Raw genomic sequence first — 20,432 nt, forward strand, 5'->3', positions numbered from 1 at the left:
CTTCCTTAGCTGCTATGAATGAAGGTCATGATCTCATAGAGGAAGTATCTCAAGCATGTTTATTGCATTCTTATGCAAAAATCTAAGAAGCACATCTCAATCACAGTAATGTAGGAGGTCTTCCTACTTCAGATGTCTCCATCAGTAACTGTTCTGATGTCTCTTTCAAATTTTCTTTGGGCACTCAAGTTATTGGGGATGTCCCTCTCCAACCCAATCTCCATGTTTTCAACACCAATGTTAGTACCGGTTTAACCTTGTTTTTGTTTTTTTTTGTTGTTGTTGTTGTTGTTTTTTATTTCCTTGACCAGTGATTCAGTTGCTACAGTTTCACAGCAGGCTTTCAACATTAGTAACACTCTCACCTACATTTCACAAACTGCTCTTATTTATTTGCATTATCCACACAACTTCCCAGTTTTCTATTTCTCACACTCCCTAGTTCCTAACAAACCTGCAGAGTGTGACACTTGTTTATTCTGAGCCCCTTAGAGGATGCCCTGTTTTACTTTCTTTCACTTCCTGCTTAAACCGCTTGGTTAACAATCTCCCCCTAGGAGAGAGCACTGATACCCTAGGATACTTATTACTCCTGCCTTTGCCAGTTCCTAGCTTTGAGTAATTCTTACTACCTTTACAGAAAGAGGCAAAGAGTCAAAGTATCTCTATACTTTGATATATCACATTACAAAAACCAATATGCATAATGCTAAGTCATCCAAAAAGCTACATCAAGAGTATGGTGGCAGAAAATAATTAAATTGCTAATAGTTTCTGTGAAATAAGATTTTATAAAATGAATGTTATAGAAAAAAGTATTCATGACACTTGTTAAATAGTCAGGCAGACTATTCAAGACCATCACAACAGGTGTTGAAGTAGGCAGGCATACAGGCTAAAATTGATTAGATTTGTGAACTGGAAGACCACACCTTCACCATGCCCCTGTGTGACCTCATCCCCTACCAGGCCACACCTGGGTGCCCACCAGCCAATCAGGTTAATTAACCACTCCCCTTTGGAAGTGGGTTAAAAGCTGGGACACAGTGTAGCCCGGCTCTCTCTTCTTCCCTGGCCTCTTGTCAGGAGGGGGCTTGCCTCCAGGGCGCGTGGCCTTTGGGCCATGTGCTCTAGGCTTCCTGGCCAGATACAGGCCTAGATGCTCTTCCACGTGGCTGGTTCCTGGTGTTCTGTATGAACTCTGATTTACCTCTCCCTCTTAAATAAAGCTCTCACTCTCCTATGCATCTTTCTCACTAAATAAAAGCTGAAAATGTACCATTCTGCCTCCTTTATCTGTGCCGGTATTTAGAATTCTTCTCTAAATATTAGGCAAGAACCCTCTCGGGCTTATTAATATTGGGGATTTAGTAATAATCTCATGGTGAAATCGTATGACACCCTAAATTCCTGTAGCACATGTGGCACCCCAGATAGCACTGCTGGGGAACTCTATTTTTTATTTTTATTTTTATTTTTATTATTTTTGATAGGCAGAGTGGACAGTGAGAGAGACAGACAGAGAGAGAAAGGTCTTCCTTTGCCGTTGGTTCACCCTCCAATGGCCGCCGCTGCAGCCGGCGCACCGCGCTGATCCGATGGCAGGAGCCAGGAGCCAGGTGCTTTTGGGGAACTCTAAAGGGCCACATTTCAGTGCAGATTTTAGGGGGTCTTTTTCCGATTTCAGTGTAAGGATCACTGTACTTCCATGGGGGTTTTACAGTGGGGGAGTGAGATTAGGCTGCACTCCAAATTCTGCAAGGAAAATTGGGAATTTATAGATAACAAGCAGGATGGGGACAGGAGGAGCGGACAATGGAAGAACAGTTACAAAGAGGAAAACTCACAGGTAAAGAAGGATTCTGGCTAAACTGACCTACTAGTTTTCTGTCTGAATGCAGGCCACAGTGATCAGACATCATCTTGGGGACAGCAGAGGCTGACGGCTATGATGAATTACTCCATCCTGCAACCTGCCCTGGCTTCACTGTTTCCTGGCTGTGGAAACTTAAAAAAAAAAAAAAAAAAAAAATGATCACTATGAAGAATGAAAAACATTTAGCACAACGCTTAAGCACAGTAAACACTTGATCATTGTTGTCCTTAACCCAATTAGATGTAGACAGTGATCAGATATCAAAGACAGTTAAACTGACCTAGCAGAATTCCTGCCAAATTTGGACAATGTAGAGACAAACACAGAGCCCAACAGCCAAGATGTTGTTGAGAAAAGGATTCAGAAGTTCTTGACTAGAACCTGGACAAAGAGAGAATCTGCATTATTAGCTCTTACTGAGAAGTTTGCTACATTATTTTGCTGACACCATCAACAATTCATAATTTTCTTGAATGTTACAGCCATCATCATTGTGTTTTATATTTAAATAGTTATGTTAGCCTTCACTTCAAACTACAAGTTTTGAATTACTAAAATCAGGTACTGAGATTCCTTTATTTCTTCATATACATTTAATGTTTCCAGTACACTAAAGATACTATATAACCTGCGAACAATGGCATAATTACATAGTGAATAAATTAGGTTATAAATATATATTTCAAATTGTTTTAGTTATTGTCTATTGTCTGAGTCTGTTACATTTTTCCCGGTTTGGCTTGCCTCCACCTCCTCCCTAATTCGTCTTACAGATGACTCACCTATTTACTGTCTTAAAAATGCAATAGTATTTGGTGACCTTTAATAAAATATTTTAAAGCATAACATAACTAACCTTAATAAAGTTTAAAAACCAAAAAAAGTCTATAATCTTTTTAATAATCTAAATCTATAACTTTTAAAATGCTTATTCCAAAATTAAGATGCCACCTAATAACTGTTTAATTAGATTAATTTCTATTTTAAGTAATTACAAATTCTATTCAGCTGGTTTGAAAAAGAAATGCATTACCTTGCATAACAGTAAAAGCAGAAATTTGGTATACTAATTCAGGAACCCAACAGTCCTGTCTAGTTCTCACGTATTTATATTTTTCTGCCACTTTTTTTAAAGTTTATTTTTATTTGAAAAGGAAAGCAACAGAGAGAGACAAGAAAAGAGACAGGAGAAGAGAAATATCATCCATCCCCTGGTTCACTACTCAAATGCTTACATAAGCCAGGGCTGGGGCAGGCAGAGGCAAGGAGCCAGGAACTCCATCCAGGTTTCCCACATGGCTGGCAACCTCCTAAGTTCTGGAGCCATAATCTGTTGTTTCTCAGGGTGCTGTATCAGAAATGGGAGTCAGCACTCCACTAGCAAGAAGCTGGATCAGAAGTGGAGTCAGAGCTCCGCTCCAGGAACTCCAGTGTGGAACGTGGGCCTCCCAAGTGGTGGCTTAGCATGCTGCACTGCAACACTAGCACCTCTTTCACCTTCAGTGCCTTTGTGCTGTCCGCACTTGAATGTCTTTGGAACAATGGATGAAGCATCTATTCCACATAGGACCCATATTAAGAGCCAACGTGCACTTTCTTATCCAATTTACTTTTGGTAAGAAAGCATTTCTACTACACTTCTAACCAAGTCTTGTCATTTCAAATAAAATAACTGCCTTATTACTGAGACAAAGGACAAGTGTCCCTTCAGTAGCTAACAGCCAAGGGTTATAGAAAACATGATTATTAGCTTAACCTAACCTAAATTTCACTTGATAGAGAAGTGAAATGGCCTTTACTTGACTTATGTGGGTTAGAGGGGTCATATGTACAATACCAGAGCAAAGACAAATAAAAAGTGTTTTGGGTGGATATTCAAAATTGTCTATAACCAAAAAAAAGGAGATGTTAAGACTCTTAGAGGTGGAAATATGCTTCTTGATAATGGAAATACCAGAAATGGAATGGAGAGTTCCTGTCAAGTAGAGAATCTTACTTAGTTGAATCCATTGTCATTCACTGTCATTCAAAAGAAAACCTGAAGACCTACTAAGCAAGGGAAGCAAAAAACTGCCAGTGGTATAGGATGCTTACCATTATAGAAAATACAAAGCGCAATACAATACAAGAACCTGTTAGACAGTTATCCCTCACTGTGCTCTTAAAGATACTGTCAACTTTTAAGGACAAAACTTTTATGTTGGACCGTACTGGTCAAGGAAAAATTTCCCTCTGACCCTGCGAAGGTTCTTTGGAACTAGCTGACAATAAACAGCTTGAGTAGTAGAAAACATACGCAAGTTTATTAACACACAGGAAAGAAAAAATCACAGCATAACAGTCGTTCACAAAGTCGTTCACAAAGGGCCAATGGCTGATGCTTAAGTAACTTTCCAACTAAGAGAGGAATGGACAGTTGAATGAGGAGGGGCTTCGGGTATCCTGGACGATGATGCTGACAAGCTATGGAACCACTGAGGAAAAGAATGTACAAGAACAAAAATTATCTTATTCTGTAGATAAAATCTTTTAGGTTATCTCTGAGAGTTGCCCTCACAAGAACAGATGAAAAGTCTGCCCAGGCAGGGTGTCCCTTCAGTCTCTTTCTGGTGGTTAATCTTGCCTAATTAATGAGACTTCATAAAAATTTCATTCCTTCTAGGACGGAAGCTTTAGAGGAAGCCTTTCCCTGCACTTTAGGAGAGAAAGAAGACTAAGAGACAGAGTGGTATAGGGAAGTTCAGAGAAACCTTAAGGCTACTCATTTAGTTCCAAGTTGCCAAACTTTAGACTTTAGGGTATTATTTTCTAAGCCTCAACTGGCTCATCTATTAGAATTTTAAGTTAGTCCAGATGTACTAACTGATGTATTAGTAAAGTGTTATATGCTAATTATTTCAAGTTAAAATGTTTAAAGAGCCTGCTGTTGTCATAGGTTTCAAAAATAAAGTTGAACTACTGGTATCAAATATATTAAATATCAATAAAACAATAAACTGATTTTAAAATAGATGTATCTCACAGAACTATCAAGCCAAGCAAATAGAATAAGAGAATATAGGGCAATAAATTACATTATGCATATTTTTAATTATAGGTCCCTGTCAGAAATATGCTATAGTTGTACATATTCTATATCCTCATTTTCCAAGAATTCTTAGCACACACTTAAGTTTTGCATTAAAAATGGGCAGTGAATAATCCATACCATATAATCAAACAGATAGCCTTAAATAACTCAATGATGCACAGAAGACACAAGTCAAGTTTCCACATGGACAGAAATTATTTTTCCAATAATATTCATGGAGATTGTTAATACTGGCAGAGATATTTATTTCCAAGTGAGAGATACAAAGATTTAGCATGTCTATTCTTTAAACACAAGAAGTAATCTAGACCATAAGACAATATGCCCAGCCAAATTGTAACCCCTCCAAATAACAGTCAATACTATGAAAATGATAATCTATTTCTTAAATATGTATGTCCTGAAATTAAATGTAAATTTGAAACACAGAGCACAACCCACTCCTTGTGACTTCAATTACATACTGATTACATTTGGATAAAGAGGGAAAAAAAAGAAAAATAGATAATTTTGTTGATGATTAATGCCATTAAAAGTCCTAAACTCCTATATGTAATTACTGATGATTATAGTCAGGAATATGTTGACAGAAAGGAGAAACAGCTCTAGGATTTCAAAATCCTTAAGTTGCTTTGCTAAACCATTTGCAGTTTCATGCCTTCTTGTCTTTCCTACCTGTGCTGTCTGGAACTGCTTCTTTACCTACCTTAGTCATCCTCATTCCTTCTGACCTGGACTAGGACTCACCTCCATGCATTCTTTCAAATAACACTTCATTTTGCACTAGTAAATATTTCTTTTCCCTACCTCACCCTCTCAACATTGTCGCCATTGTACCTCAGAATTATGCCTAAATACCAATTCTATTTAACTTAATTTTAGATAGGTCTCTGTCATCTACTACTGGTAAGTGACTTATCTACCAAAAGAACAAGCGATATTCAATTAATATTTATTAACTTAAACTGGATCATATCAGAATTTCTTTATTTAAATACTCACAGTGTAAACATGATTACATTTTCTAAAATGGGAAGAGGGAGGAATAAAAGATTGCTAATTTATATGACAACTTAAGAAACAGAATTGAATAAAGACGTATCACTTAATAGGAAGTCTTAAGTAAAGATTTCTTTAAAATTTATTTTTTTATTTGAAAATCAGAGTTACATGGAGAGAAGAGAGAGAGAGATATCTTCCATCCACAGGTTCACTCCCCAGATGGCCACAATGGCTGGAGCCGGGCCAGGCTGAAGCCAGGAAATCAGGAGCTTCTTCCAAGTCTCCCACATGGGCACAGGGGCCCAGGCACTTGGCTTTCCTCTGCTGCTTTCCTAGGCACATTAGCCAGAAGCTGGATCAGAAGTGGAGTAGCCAGGACTCAAACCAATGCCCATATGGGATGTAGGCGTCACAGGCGGCAGCTAAACTGGCTATGCCACAATGCTGGCCCCAAGAAAGTTTTATTAAACCAAGTCTAAATATTGTTCTTAAAAGCATCTCCACACTAACTCTAGGAAATTTCATTTTTCCAAATCAATCATATTTCCTAGTTCACTTAATTTATGCAATTAAGATCATGATAATTCAGATGTTGTAAATCTAGTAGTATTTCTTCATTTAGAAGGATTGTGGAGAATAATAGCAGTGTTATAGTTCTTACTGGCTGGCTATTAAGAATTTTAAAAGGTTTTTTTTCACTCTATATCTAGAGTCATGATAATTAAGATAGAAATAAATAATTCATAAAATTTTAAAACAATAGCTATTCTTATCATAAAGCAATATTACTCTATTAATCTGAACTGTCATTGACTTTTGCCATTGCAGATGATGTTTATATATGTTTATATAAATTCAAATAAAATCCACTTAATCAAACACGACTCCTTATCACGTCCCATAAACTGCATTTTGAGACTATTCAGCATAAACAATATCCTTTTACTAATTATACTCAACTATTTCATATATCATAGGGGTAAGTTGCTTGGAAATTAATTCAGCCATACAGTTAGTTGTTCTTTGCAATAACTAAACTTTCTTTGTAATTATGTGCAGTACCAGCAGTGGTCAGCATTTAGATTGGAGGAAATTTTATGATTATAACAGTGCACATCCTCCAGGAAGCCATAGGAAAGTTCAACCGTTAACTAAAGTTCTCTATTTGCTACACAGTTCCTCAAAGCAGATGGAAAATGAAATACATTATAGAGAATAACATGCACTGTGACCTTTAAAGAAAACTTTACAAAGTATTCTGTTTCTTAAGCAAAACTCGTACAGTATGAACAAATCTATGGTTTTAAGTTTTTAATTTATTTATTTGAAAGGCAGAGAGACAGAGAGAGAAATAGAGACAGATCTTCCATCTACCAGTTCACCTCCCAGATATCCACAACAACAGGCCACAACCAGGAGCCTGGAACTCAATCTAGATTTCCCATGTAGGCAGGGACCCAAGCACTTAAGCTATCACCTGTGACTTCTCTGGGAGTGGAACTGGAAGCAGAGTCAGGACTCAAATCCAAGCACACTAATATGAGATGTGGGCACTCCAAGTAGCATCTTAACCATTTTACCAGATGCTTACTCTCAAATTTATGTTTTAACTCTCCAAGGTTGAAAATTGAGTATATGAACCTTTTTATTGTTAAAATTTTACTTTAAATCGGTTATGAAAGAAATCAAGAAAATAAAATCAAGTTATTCTCTCATGCCAACTTGTAATTACCCTAAATTTACAGGTTTGCTCCATACCACAGATAGTGTTTGCTTCCATTGATTAAGCTATAAGGCTGTTTGAAATAGAAATTACCTCATTTAAATATAAAGAAAGTGGGAAGGGTAGTTTAGTTATCATGTCATGAAAAGTTCCTTCTTACTGGTTCACTTAGTAGATTATTTATGTTCTTAAATAACCACCCTCACTTATGCAAGAAAGTAGACTATGATCTAAGCCCAAATCATGTAATCTTGTTTTTAATTGGTAGCTTTGGCAAAGTTTGCTAAGATCCATGAAATTTGGGGGGACTAGTGAATGAGGTTTCAGGAAACAAATAAACTACATCATCAGACAATATAAAGAAAAAGTTGTATAATACCAAAACACACAGTTATACAAAAACCTCACTCTACAGTATCTTGTAAAGTCATCAGTCATATTTACCTTCTAAGCAGTGAACTGACCTTGCTACCAGCACATATGGCTCCATTTTCCTTAAGAGAAGCAGCAAATACTTTCATGAGTATGTCACCATCATGGCCAATAATCACGAAGGCGCGCAGAACACCTTCTCCACTATTTCTCTCTTCCTTTACAATCTTAAATAGGAGACTAATTCTTAGACTTTGAAAACAAAAATGTTGGCCGGCGCCACGGCACAATAGGCTAATCCTCCACCTAGTGGTGCCGGCACACTGGGTTCTAGTCCCGGTCGGGGCGCCAGATTCTGTCCTGGTTGCCCTTCTTCCAGGCCAGCTCTCTGCTATGGCCCGAGAGTGCAGTGGAGGATGGCCCAAGTGCTTGGGCCCTGCACCCCATGGGAGACCAGGAGAAGCACCTGGCTCCTGGCTTCGGATCAGCGCGGTGCACCGGCCGCGGCGGCCATTGGAGGGTGAACCAACGACAAAGGAAGACCTTTCTCTCTCTCTCTCTCTCTCTCTCTCTCTCACTGTCCACTCTGCCTGTAAAAAAAAAAAAAGAGAGAGAAAACAAAAATGTCAAGTATTTCTAGCAATAGTTATCTGGACATTTTAAATCAGTTATTAAAATTGGACTCAAAATATTCATTAAAGATATTTTCTCTGTGGAAAAATGTATATAGCACAAATAGAGAAAAATCAAGGAATGTGTGTGTGTATATATATATATATCTTCATTCTAAGTATATATGCCTTCACACAGAGAGAGGAGGGAAAGAGAGATGTGAGGCAACCTAAGGAATGCCTGTTTCCAAGTCTGTTCTGAAACTCCACATACGAAACATGATGAAGATGACATGTAGTTTTATTTAGATAACATCAATAACAAAGACAAACATAAATAAAGGCAGGTACCGTTAGCTGTCTAGATCTATTTACGTGCACCATATACCAGGTTATTCACATATATACAAAGTTACTCAAGTATCTAAAAAAGCCATAATAATCTTCACAGTGTAGCACAAAATACAGTGGCAATCACAACTCCACATAAGTTAACTCATTCCTTTTATGTGAGCAAAGAACAGCCTTTCAAGACATTCTTAAGTACACAGTATTGAAAGGCAAAACTAATTTCAAAATTGCTGTAACTATATCATTTCCATGTAAGCAGATAATTGGCACTCATAATCCTCCACAGTATCTGACTGAATTAATTGTCTTCTGGTGAAAAACAATCATACATGGTAAGCATCATTAGAATAGCTGAAAATATTTCTTCTTCACTTTTTTTAAAAAATATTTACTTATTTGTTTGAAAGGCAGAGTTTCAGAGGCAGAGGCAGAGGCAGAGGCAGAGAGAGAGGTCTTCCAGCCGATGGTTCAATTCCCAAATGGCTGCAATGGCTGCAGCTGGGCCGATCCAAAGCCAGGAGCCAGGAGCTTCTTCCTGGTCTCCCAGGTAGGTGCAGAGGCCCAAGCACTTGGACCACGTTCTACTGTTTTCCCAGGCCATAGCTGAGAGCTGGATGGGAAGTGGAGCAGCTGGGTCTTGAACCAGCACCCATTTGGGATGACACCCCTGCAAGCAGCAGCTTTACCCACTATGCCATAGCGCCATCCCCTAAAACATTTTCTAAACATCAAACAAATGCAAAATGATGAAATAACACCCCAAAAAAACAGCATAAGCACTGTTATGTTAAGTTCTACTATGGAACAATGACTTTTAGCCATTCTCTTTCAAACTAAAGACATGATTTCAATTTCCTATCTCCACTGTTTAGACATAAAGTGATTTCCCTGTTCAAAGTTAACACCATTTTTCTTCTTCCAATTTGAAAACATTTGAGGCTCCCACAGGCACAAACTTAAGTTCCTGATGTCTAAATGTACTAAGGAAAACAGGATTAAACTCACCAGCCTCTAATATGTTTAGGGATCAGAGCTCATGGCAGCCGCACATTGGCTTGTATAACCACCTTTGAATTCATTACTATATTTAAGTAAAATTAATTTCCTTTCTATTCTTTAGATGGTTTAGAAAACAAATTGTAATACTATATACTAAATCACAAACAAATCACTCTACTACATAAAATTTAAATAAAAATCATGATTTCCATCCTTCAATGGAAATAAGGATTTTTAAAGATTTTTAATTTTAAAATCAAAGGGGAAAATCAATATTTTACATTAAAATTACACTACTGTATCATGGAACATTCACTTGTTCTCTGGTTAATAAAAATACATATATACAGTGTTATTTTGACCATAAATTTAATTCAATAACTATATCCCAATATATTCCCACATTAAATATATTCATTAATAATGAAAATGTAAAGCGTAAAAATACAAGCTATTATTATATAAAAGTATTTTTCAAAAAATTTATCTATAAAACCATTTATCCATACTTCTTCTGTTTTCTCTAGTATACTGACCTGTTCACTTGACAAAGCATTAACTTAAACATAGCACAGTATACTGAACTATAAGAATAAATGGTATATTTCACTAGTTGACATGTCAAGCTGTCATGTCAACATAATGTTGTGACTGTAAAGGGTCAAAGATAAATAAGTTTACAAATCTCACATAGCAATAAACAATAAATACAGATTAGTAAAATGTCCAAGAAGTAAAATAACACGCAAAAATCACAGGGCTGAAAAGTTTAGCACTCAGATCTGAATGCAAGACTGATACTGCATAATAGGCACATAACAGATATTGGTGGAATCAACTAATGAATGGCTCCAAATTCTACCCTCTAACCTTTTTTTTTTTTTTTTTTTTTTTTTTGACAGGCAGAGTGGACAGTGAGAGAGAGAGAGAGAGAGAGGTCTTCCTTTTGCCATTGGTTCACCCTCCAATGGCCGCCGCCATGGCCGGCGCTTCGCGCTGATCTGAAGCCAGGAGCCAGGTGCTTCTCCGGGTCTCCCATGGGGTGCAGGGCCCAAGAACTTGGGCCATCCTCCACTGCACTCCCGGACCACAGCAGAGAGCTGGCCTGGAAGAGGGGCAACCGGGACAGAATCTGGCGCCCTGACCGGGACTAGAACCCGGTGTGCCGGTGCAGCAAGGCACAGGATTAGCCCATTGAGCCGCGGCGCTGGCCCCCCCTAAACTCTTAAGGAAATTGTTGTAGCCATCAGGAAAAGATGGTTTATTTGTACGTCCTAAATGTATTTTAGTCTTTCAAGTGCTATTTCCGAGGAGGGAGCCAAATTGTGCAAACTTCTGCTTACTTCTCATAAAGGTAAAACTAAACTGGCCTTAAAAAAATAGCTGGTTTTGAGTATAAATATAAACTGAAATAAAAATAAATTTGCTGATTGTTCTTTTCTATTTGAGAACATGACTCAGCCTTAACCATAACAAAATCTCACCCAATATTCTCAAAAAGTGAAATTTATGATTAAGCTAAAGCTATAATTAAAATGTAAAAGTAGTAATTTTTTAAGTTAAATACAGACATGTCATTATTACATGTGTATTCTAGATATAAATTTCCTATTTGATTCCCATAAACTCAACTGAGTCAACCGAGTCCAAAACCCTATGACCTTTATGTCTAAAAGTCTAATAATATTATTTCATTGCTTTAATTCTCACAGTAAGCTTGTAATTAGGTAAAGGAAAGTTTCTTTACTTTGCAGCTGGAAAAACTGAAATCACAGGCAAAACACTTTGCACTGTTTTGTGGTGATTCATAAAGTCAAGCTCAGGGAGCAGTACGATACTGACAACATGAAACTCACAACTCCAGATGAAATGCAAACCACATTAGTGATACATGTTTTACCATTCGAATCTCATGCTAGCAATAGTAGACCTACCTCTAGCAATAGTAGACCTATCTCTCTGAGAGGGGAGAGGGGGTGGAGGGGGGGAGCAGCGGGGCTATACTGACCAAGCATAAACATCTTTAATGCATAAAGGAAGGATCTAAAGTGTTGATAAGGCTTAAAATTCCTGGCTGGCTTGGGATTAGGAAGCAGTTAAGACCTTAGCTATTGGGCAAACGTGAGAAGTACAGAGGTCATCGCAACTTCTACAAGAGTAATGTAAAAAGTTCATGGGACATGGAATGAAAAGGTAAGTTAACTTTGATGACAATTTTCAAAATCCATACAGAGCTTTTTCATAACATACATTTCCCATGAATTCTGAATATCCTTCAGCCCTCTTCAGGTAAAAAGAGTGATCCATTTATCAGGATCACTTTTGACACACACAGACAGGACAAGCTGGACGTGTTTTCCACTTGGATTGCATGACCCAAATCCATGCTGTTTAAGAATACCTAATTGAATTATTCAATTTAGGTGGAAAACCATCTGCTCAAAGCCGGTGTCTTCAGTGCTTACTGGCCATGAAAACAAAGAAGTAAGGTCAAGGTCGAGGGACTGAAATTGCAGGAGCCTAGTCCATGTTGAGGAGATAAATAGTAACAAAGTGTGGACACTGGCAATGTATGACCAGCACAAAGGGTATCAGGCCCCCAGCTGTTCCACTGCAACACAGATAAAGAAGGGCTGGCTGTCCCTCCTCCACCACTCACATCTAACTGCAGTCTATGCCTACTTCAGTTGGATTTTTGCATTTGTTTTTATTTTTTTGCCAAAAAGACTGATCTTAGTGATCTGAAAACTCTCATTAAAGAAGAAACCCCTTGTTGAAGCCCAAGTATAACCAAGAGCCCCTTTCCAATTATGCCCCGCGACTTCCTCAGTCTCTTTCATGCCTGGCTACTGAGCTCAGTCTAGGTTGGCTGCCAGCCAGGTTCCTCTCTTCTTTCCTTGTCAGTCGTAAAAACTTGGAAAACACTCCTGGACAGCTCAAGGAGACCTTTTAATTATGCAATGGGGCAATACCTTAGCCTGCCTGCTGTTTTCAGCAAAGCTGGTAGTCACCAGCGACTGGATTCTCCCAACTGGTGGGTTTTCTGGCAAGGCTACTTGTTTATATGGGGAAAGGAGAAAAAGACTAACAAAGAAGGGCGACTTGCAAATCTGAAAATTTTCCAATTCCTCTCAGAGTTCAATACCTCTGTCTCAAAATCTCCCCTGAGTTAGTTAGTAGTGTATCACCCATTGAAGTACTGTAGACCCGGAAACACCAGCAGCCTGGTCTCCTGCTACTCCTAGAAATAAACAAGCAGAGTCCCAACTAACACACTTCCCAAAACTTTGTATTCTCCAATGTTGGTGCAACATTTTTAAAAGCAGGCACAAAATCAATGTATTCAATCTTTCCCAATCGACTGCATTGTGTGCTTCGTCAAACTTGCAGACTGAAACAGCCTATCCAAGTGTCTGACTAGGAAAATTCGCCAGGACCCAGGGAGGGGTACCTTGACCGCCGGCCCGCACTTCCTTGGATTTTGCCCAACGCACCGAGTGGTCCCGCCAAGCGCAACACCAGCTAAGTCCTCTTTACTCTACCTTGGCACGCTAGCTCCAGCTGCAGCGTCCAGCTTCCTGTTCAAGTCCCATTCAACATCGTAAACACATTCCAAGAAAACCAGCCTGCCCACAGTTCCCTCCCGCACGCGGGGAAGTCGGCGCGGCCGCCCGAGGAGCAGCGGATCACAGGAGAACCAATCTCGCCGGCTTCTGGTCCGTGCAGGCAGCGAGGCCACTGGAGGTGGACCCGGAGCCCGAGGTCTCGCCACCCCGCGCTCACCCCGTGAGCCCCTCTAACGTAGCGCCCTCCAGGAGCTCCCTGGCCAGTCCATCTTAAGGGGAACCTGTGGACGCCGCCCCTGAGTTTGGGCCCTCCCCACTCTGGGCTTTCAAGTATCCGCGGCCCGGCCTCGGAGCCGCGCGCCTCCCCGCCCCCAGGCCCACGGTCTCCGCCGGAGCCAACAAAAGGCAGGCTGAGCTGGAAGAAGAGCGCTCCTGGGTCGCCTCGCCGTGACCCGGCGATGACTCGCCCGCTCAGCCCAGTCTGGTCCAGGCACCTTCCGCCGGACTAAGCCAGCCGCGTCCCATAGCCTCCTTCCAGCTCGCGCGCACCGGCGCTGGCCCCGGCCGCCCGGGTCAAAGTTACCACAAAAGGCTCGGGGGGGGGCGGAAGGGGGGGAGCTCCGGGAAGCCGGAGACCGCTGCACCCTGGACTTCGCGGGGCCCTCCACCCCCACCCCCCAAGTACGGCCACAGCAGGCGTCAACAGGTCTTAGCCGCCTTTTCGTCCTGGACGGCCCCCTGCCTCTTTCTGCTGTCCTAATTTTTGCAACCTGCCGGGCAGCGGCGGCGGCGGCGGCGGCGCGCGGACCCGCGCCCTGCTTTCCCCGCCTGGCACCGGTGGCCGGAGCTGACCACCGGCCACCGCCCACCGCCCCTCAGGGTGTCAGTTTCGGCAGGGGTGGCAGGGGGCAGGCTGGGCTCGCCGCCGCGGCACACCCACCGCGAGAAGAATCGCGGTCTCTCCATACCTTGCTGAGGGATGCGTCCGGCGAGGCTTCGCGCAGGGGCGTGGGGGGCCGCTGGGTCCCCGGAGCCGGGCGATCTCCGCTCCTGCACGGCCGGGGCGCCGTTTCCGCGGCAGCGAGGGAAACTTTCTCTACGTCAACACCGCGCTGGACTCGGGACCCTCCGGCTGCGCTCCCCTCCCTCTCCGCGCTCTCTGCCCCCTCCCTCCTCTTCCTAATCGGCTGAAGCCCAAACTGGCGCTGGCGGCGGCTGGGGCTCGGGGCTCGGGACTCCGGGTCGCTCCCGGCCGGGAACGCGGGGCTCCCCCTCTCGGCCAGAAGGGAACTCTCACAGGCTCCGGCTGGCGCACTTCTGGCGGTCTCCTTGGACACTTCGACACGGGACGCCCGCGTTCCAGCCGGCTGCCTTTCTTCCCTCCGTCATTCCTGGCGTCCGCTCCGCGGGCCCCCGGGGCTCCCCCGCGTTTGCGCGCAGACCGCGGGCGGCCGGGGAGGACGGCCGCGACCCCGGGGGTGAGCCCGAGGGGCAGCACCTGGCCGGCTCCTCAGCCCGGACGCAGCCACGACACAGCCCCCGCCCCACCCCCGGCCGCGCTGCGCTGCCTTTTGAACTCCTCCTCGAGGCGCGGGATGGGGCATCGGCCTGTGTGTTTCCGATCACGATTTTAGAGCACCCCTGGGGGTTTATTGAGGGGCTCCGAGGTCAGAAGCACACGCGAATGTAAAGTATAAAAGCATGCCTTCTTTAGAGCTTTTATCAAGTAAGCGGTGACACAGCCGCTGCCCTCACCGTGCCACCACAGACTTTTTTCATTTAATTTTGTCATTTTTTTTAACTAGGCCCGAATCTCTGCATTTTGTTGTGTCTTTTTTTTCTTTTTTTTTAGAATATGAAAATTGCTTCAACCACCAGATCATGCTCATGTTCCGATGTTTACCCTACAGTTCAGGACTTCTGAGCTGGATGGGGTTCGAGAGAAAACACAACCAAATGGCTCTTAGAGGCTGTGGGGAAGCTCAGTGTGGGACCAGGGACCAGGAGACACCTCATCAAAGCGGTTCTGAGAGAGTGGAGACGCTGCTGGGAATTCGGGTTTACGACGTTTTAGTCTGAAGGTGGAGAGAGATGGGAGAAGGAAAACACGCATTCGCAACCCTGGCCTTTCTGTGTGCTTCAGTGCGATTCGGCGGTAGAGCAGGACAGGCCAGATCCCATCACAGACTCCTTCCTTTACTCATTCGGTTGCCCTTGGACACAACTCAGTTACGAGTGACGAAAGGGATCCTGTAACCCGACTTGCAGATTCACCATCACTTTTACACGAGTTAGCGTCAGGCCCAGAGAAGACCCTGGTTTGGACATCTCATCATATTTTACCAGAATTAGGAGAGTATGCATATTGAGAAAGTCCCCCACAAAGATCTTGTAACTGAATTTAATTTTCTTCTCCCTGACCCATTTTTGATGTAAAAGCATAAAGCCTCACAATTTTTTAAATGGAAACTATGTTTAGAGATGGCTTAGCTCTAATCAAACCCCCTTCCTTTAAATGCAAACTGTGGGGCTGGCATGTAGCTTGGCTGTTCAGATGGTGGGCATGCTCACCTCCCACGTCAGATTACCTGGTTTTCATTCTCAGTTTCCTATTAAGGCAAACCCTGGGAGATGGCAGTCAGGGATGAAGTAACTAGGTTCCTGCCTCCCACATGAGAGACCTTAGTTGTGTTCCCAGCTCCTGGATAAAGCCCCTTGGGCAGTTGGGGCATTTAGGGAATGAGCCAGTGCATGGGAGTTCTCTCTCCCATCCCTTTCTCAAGTAAGTAAATAAAACTTCACAAATCTGTGTGATTACATGAAAAGTAACAAGTCCAGGTTTCTTAAGTAACTTTCGCAAATCTTATGATTAGGAGATGCCAAAGCTAGACCAGAAATCAGGCCTGTTGCTATTTGGGCCATGGATACTCATTTAACTGTTGTTCCCCCTTGTCACAACAGTCAAGAACACATCAAAGTGACCATATTGAAAATAATAATCTGAGGACAGTGCTATATGTTTTTTTCCAAAAATTACTTTGAAACAATTAATTTATGGGCAAGCAACTAAATATGTATGTAGTTTACATATCACTTGTTATCAACATGACTACAAAAATAAATGGTAGTTGACCAGATGAACACATCCATGTCTACTTTATTTACTGACAAATTTGAGTTTTTAGCTTTTTAAAATACAAGATTCTAATAGAGAATTCACACTAACAAGGATACATCAACAAACCATTAAGAATAGGGACCCTAGTTTGAGAAACACTATGTCAATTTTCAATATACTGAAGTACAAGTGCAAGACCAAACAACAAATCAAGCAATAGAGATCAAGCATATGCTTCATTATATGAATTAAAGAAAAATACCACGTACATCTGTATTACTCATTTGCCTCTGGTAATTTTAAAGAGAAGAACTTGCAAACATTTTCCCTCCAAACTCAATGCTAAGAATTCCCTGGGATTTTACATAACAAACTAACAGGTTCTCAGAGTTAAAAACCTGCATCCTCCTTCTGAGTAGAGCTTCTGAGTAGAGTTGATAAAGAGGAAAAATCATGGCTAAACTGTGCATTTATCGTGGATAGAGAAATGGGAATGCATAATCTCCACAAAGGTCTTTTTTCCAATTGCTGTATACAATGAGATTACTAACTTTTATATTTTCTCCCAATGTTTAAAGTTTCTAAACTTGTTATTACCCTGATGTGTGATGGGAACTGCTTTGTGAATGGCTTAGAAGCATAAAAATCTCAGGAACATCAGAACTAAGCTTTTAACAAGACTGAAGCCAAACACAGCAAGATTTTATATCCGATGTATAACATGCCCAAGACGTGAAGGTGGAAGTCAAGGAGAAGGAATAGAGAACCTAGCAAGGCATTACCTTTTGAAAATGCCTAATGCTATCCATGCAAATACTTCAGATTTCCATTTGAAAATTCTTCACATTCATCATAGAGGCATGTAGACTCTGATAGAAACTCAGCAGCCTTCCAATAATTCTAAAATTAGCTTTCTTGTTCAAGCCAGTTTGAAGTTTCCTTCATTTGAAGTAAAAGAACCTTGACTAAGGTTGTATTACTGATTTTTGTAAGATCCCAAAATATGCTAGTTGTTTATCTCTGTATGACTGTAAACCAATTGCTGTGTAAAGTATTTTGCATTTTTAATAAAAAGAAATTTATAAACCAAGGTTAAATCATAAATCTCTGTCATGTGAATTGATGAGGGCACATTTCTTGGTGTTATGTGTAAAAAGTGCCCAAGTTCCTGGAGTGGTAGCCCTGGGGATGTCTGGATTCCGAAGTTAATAAGTGTTATATTTACTTTCAAACCTCCATCATTTTACCTCTTGTTCTAAAAGAAAAACTTTATGCTGGCCCTCCTGATTAAGAACATGAAACACATTCATTTCAAAAGCCAATTAATAGGGCAAGTATGGAAAAGAAAAAAAATGTCACCTGCATTCTCACTGCCAAGAGTACACATTGCTCACCTTGGCTCAGTACCTTCCAGTCCAGAGAGAGGGTTGGGGAATAGCTCAACCTTGCACACTCAGCATTTTTTTCAAGTTTATTCCTAAGCATATCTAACAAATGAATCACAGCATCTCTCCAAGGGCAAGTGAGTGAACACCTAGGAAAATCATTTTAGTATAGAAATTGGAGTAGAGAAATGCATTACACAGAATTCATAGTCACTTAACATTTTTCTAGCCGTTTTTTCACAGAGAAGTATGCTATGCATACTTTGTGATAGTATAGCAGTACAGTTTATCAACATTTGTTAACAACACTTTGATACTATAAGCATAGAAATAATGACTATCTAAATTCACATATTTTGTATATCATCAGTACACATATTGTGCCTACTTTTGCAATCATTTTGTTAGAATAAATAACTAGAAGTAGATTCTCAAGTTTAGAATATAACCTTTATGTTAACATTATTTTATTTATTTATTTTCATTTTATTGAAAGAGATCTTCCACTTACTGGTTTACTTCCCAAATACCTGCAACAGCCACAAGCTCAAAATTTCCACATGAGTGACAGGGACCCAAGTACTTGAGCCAACATCTACTGCCTTCTGGATGCACACCTGCAGGAAGCTGGAAATACAGCAGGGACTCCAACCCAGGCCCTCCAATATGGGCATTTCATATGATATTTTAACTACTATGACATACTCCTTCCCTGTCATCATTTTTTTTTAAAAAACCTCATGTTACATAGAAGTTGCAGGTAGAGAGCACAAATAATTCTTTTTTTTTTCAGAATGATATAAATGTAACCAGACAATATGCATGCTATCCTATCCTTCCTAAATTCCTTTGAGTACTTCCTGATAACATAGATCTTCTCCAAAAAAGAGGTAAACAATCAAAAATCCAAAAATTAATATTGATGTATTTCAACCACCTCTCAGACTCTATTCAGGTTTTACCAATTATCCCAATTATGCCCTTCATAGAATGGAATCCAATTTGGGATTACATGTTGCATATGAATATTATGTTTTTTGACCTGCATGATGTTGACACTTTTAAGAATTGCTTGCTAGTTATATGCAAAATATACTTTAATTAATCATATTGGATTCAGTTTATGCATCTTTGGTAAAATATATATGTATATATATATATGATATATAATACAGCACAGTGGTCGCTCAAAATGCCTGCATCCCATATCCAAGTGCCTGATTTAACTTCCACCTACACCACTTCTTATTCCGATTCCTGATAATGTGCATCCTGGGAGGCAGCGGGTTACAGCTTGAGAGCCCCGGGTCCATGGCACCTATGTGGAAGTCCTGGATGGAGCTCCAGTTTTTGGCTTCAGCCTGGCTGTTGTGAGCATTTGGGAAGTGAACCAGCAGATGAAAGATTCTCTCTCTCCCTCCCTCTCTCTCCTTCCCTCTCTCTCTCTCCCTCTCTTTCTCTCTTTCAAGTACATGAAAATAAGCATTAAAAAGTACAGCAGTATTATATTCTCTTTTTTTAAAATGCCATCACATTGTGCTAATTTCAGTTTGTCCTGGTGAACTTCACTGAAATATCTGTCAGGCTTCTCTTATCCTTTATAGTTGAGCTATATTTTCTAAGAGAGACTTTGAAATTATGGAAACATCTCATTCCTCATCAAACTCAATTTACTCATTTGTTTGTATCAGTATAGATGCATGGCTTTCTGTTCCATGTATATAATTATTTAAATAATTCATATTTTTATATAACCATACTTGAGCTTGCTCACCCCATCATAATAAATTTTGATTCACAGAATGTCTCAGATTTTTCCAGAAGGGACACTTTGAAGCTGACATTTGTGTTCTTTGGTTGTGTCTCCATCATTCTCCCATTTGAACACATGAATGTATTCAAAGCACATCTTTTATTTCTCTCCAAGGAATTCAGTCTCTTTTGGTGGAATATTGTATTTAGAATCTGAGCTCCAGGTTCTGTTCATTGTTATTAAACCTCAGGCTTTTGCTTCACTGGGTCTCCTGAGTTGCTGGAATTACAGGATATATGCATGTACATATATTCACATGTTTATATCATTTATCTATCTTGAAAGCCATTATATATGTGTGTGTGTGTGTGTGTGTATACCTCCAGTTCCAGTCCAACACCACTTCCCATATTTGTATCACTCTTCTCCAGTGAAAATTTGGCTTCTACTTCCATAATCCTTAATATATTTTCTTATTTAATCAATGTCCTTTGTCTATAACCCACTGGCTGTTACAGTCCTCTTTTCTGTGGGCTAAATCACTGCTTTGCAGGAACATCCTCAATATCCTGCTCAGGTTTTTTT

The 20,432-nt window shown here is 40.8% G+C and overlaps 1 protein-coding gene and 1 long non-coding RNA gene across 8 annotated transcripts in view; one reads left to right on the plus strand and one right to left on the minus strand.

Moving 5' to 3' along the window:
* The window catches only part of GULP1 (GULP PTB domain containing engulfment adaptor 1), a 311,569-nt gene extending 296,870 nt beyond the window's left edge, over positions 1 to 14,699 (minus strand). For 3 of the 7 annotated variants that reach the window (XM_051848376.2, XM_051848368.2, XM_070070491.1), the window contains exon 1: positions 14,560 to 14,699. The gene's annotated coding sequence lies outside the window, so the exon portion shown is untranslated. Of the gene's footprint in view, positions 1 to 1,876; positions 2,008 to 2,156; positions 2,258 to 13,567; positions 14,065 to 14,559 lie in introns of those variants that run through there. The other 4 variants (XM_070070492.1, XM_051848370.2, XM_070070489.1 and 1 more) reach the window with 3 other exon arrangements.
* Positions 13,648 to 17,797, plus strand: LOC138848961 (uncharacterized). Its single transcript, XR_011387205.1, has 2 exons — positions 13,648 to 13,787; positions 15,444 to 17,797. It is a non-coding gene; the product is annotated as an uncharacterized lncRNA (long non-coding RNA).
* Positions 17,798 to 20,432: the final 2,635 nt, after the last annotated feature.

Source organism: Oryctolagus cuniculus, chromosome 3 (assembly GCF_964237555.1).
Source record: "Oryctolagus cuniculus chromosome 3, mOryCun1.1, whole genome shotgun sequence".
Lineage (NCBI taxonomy): Eukaryota > Metazoa > Chordata > Mammalia > Lagomorpha > Leporidae > Oryctolagus > Oryctolagus cuniculus.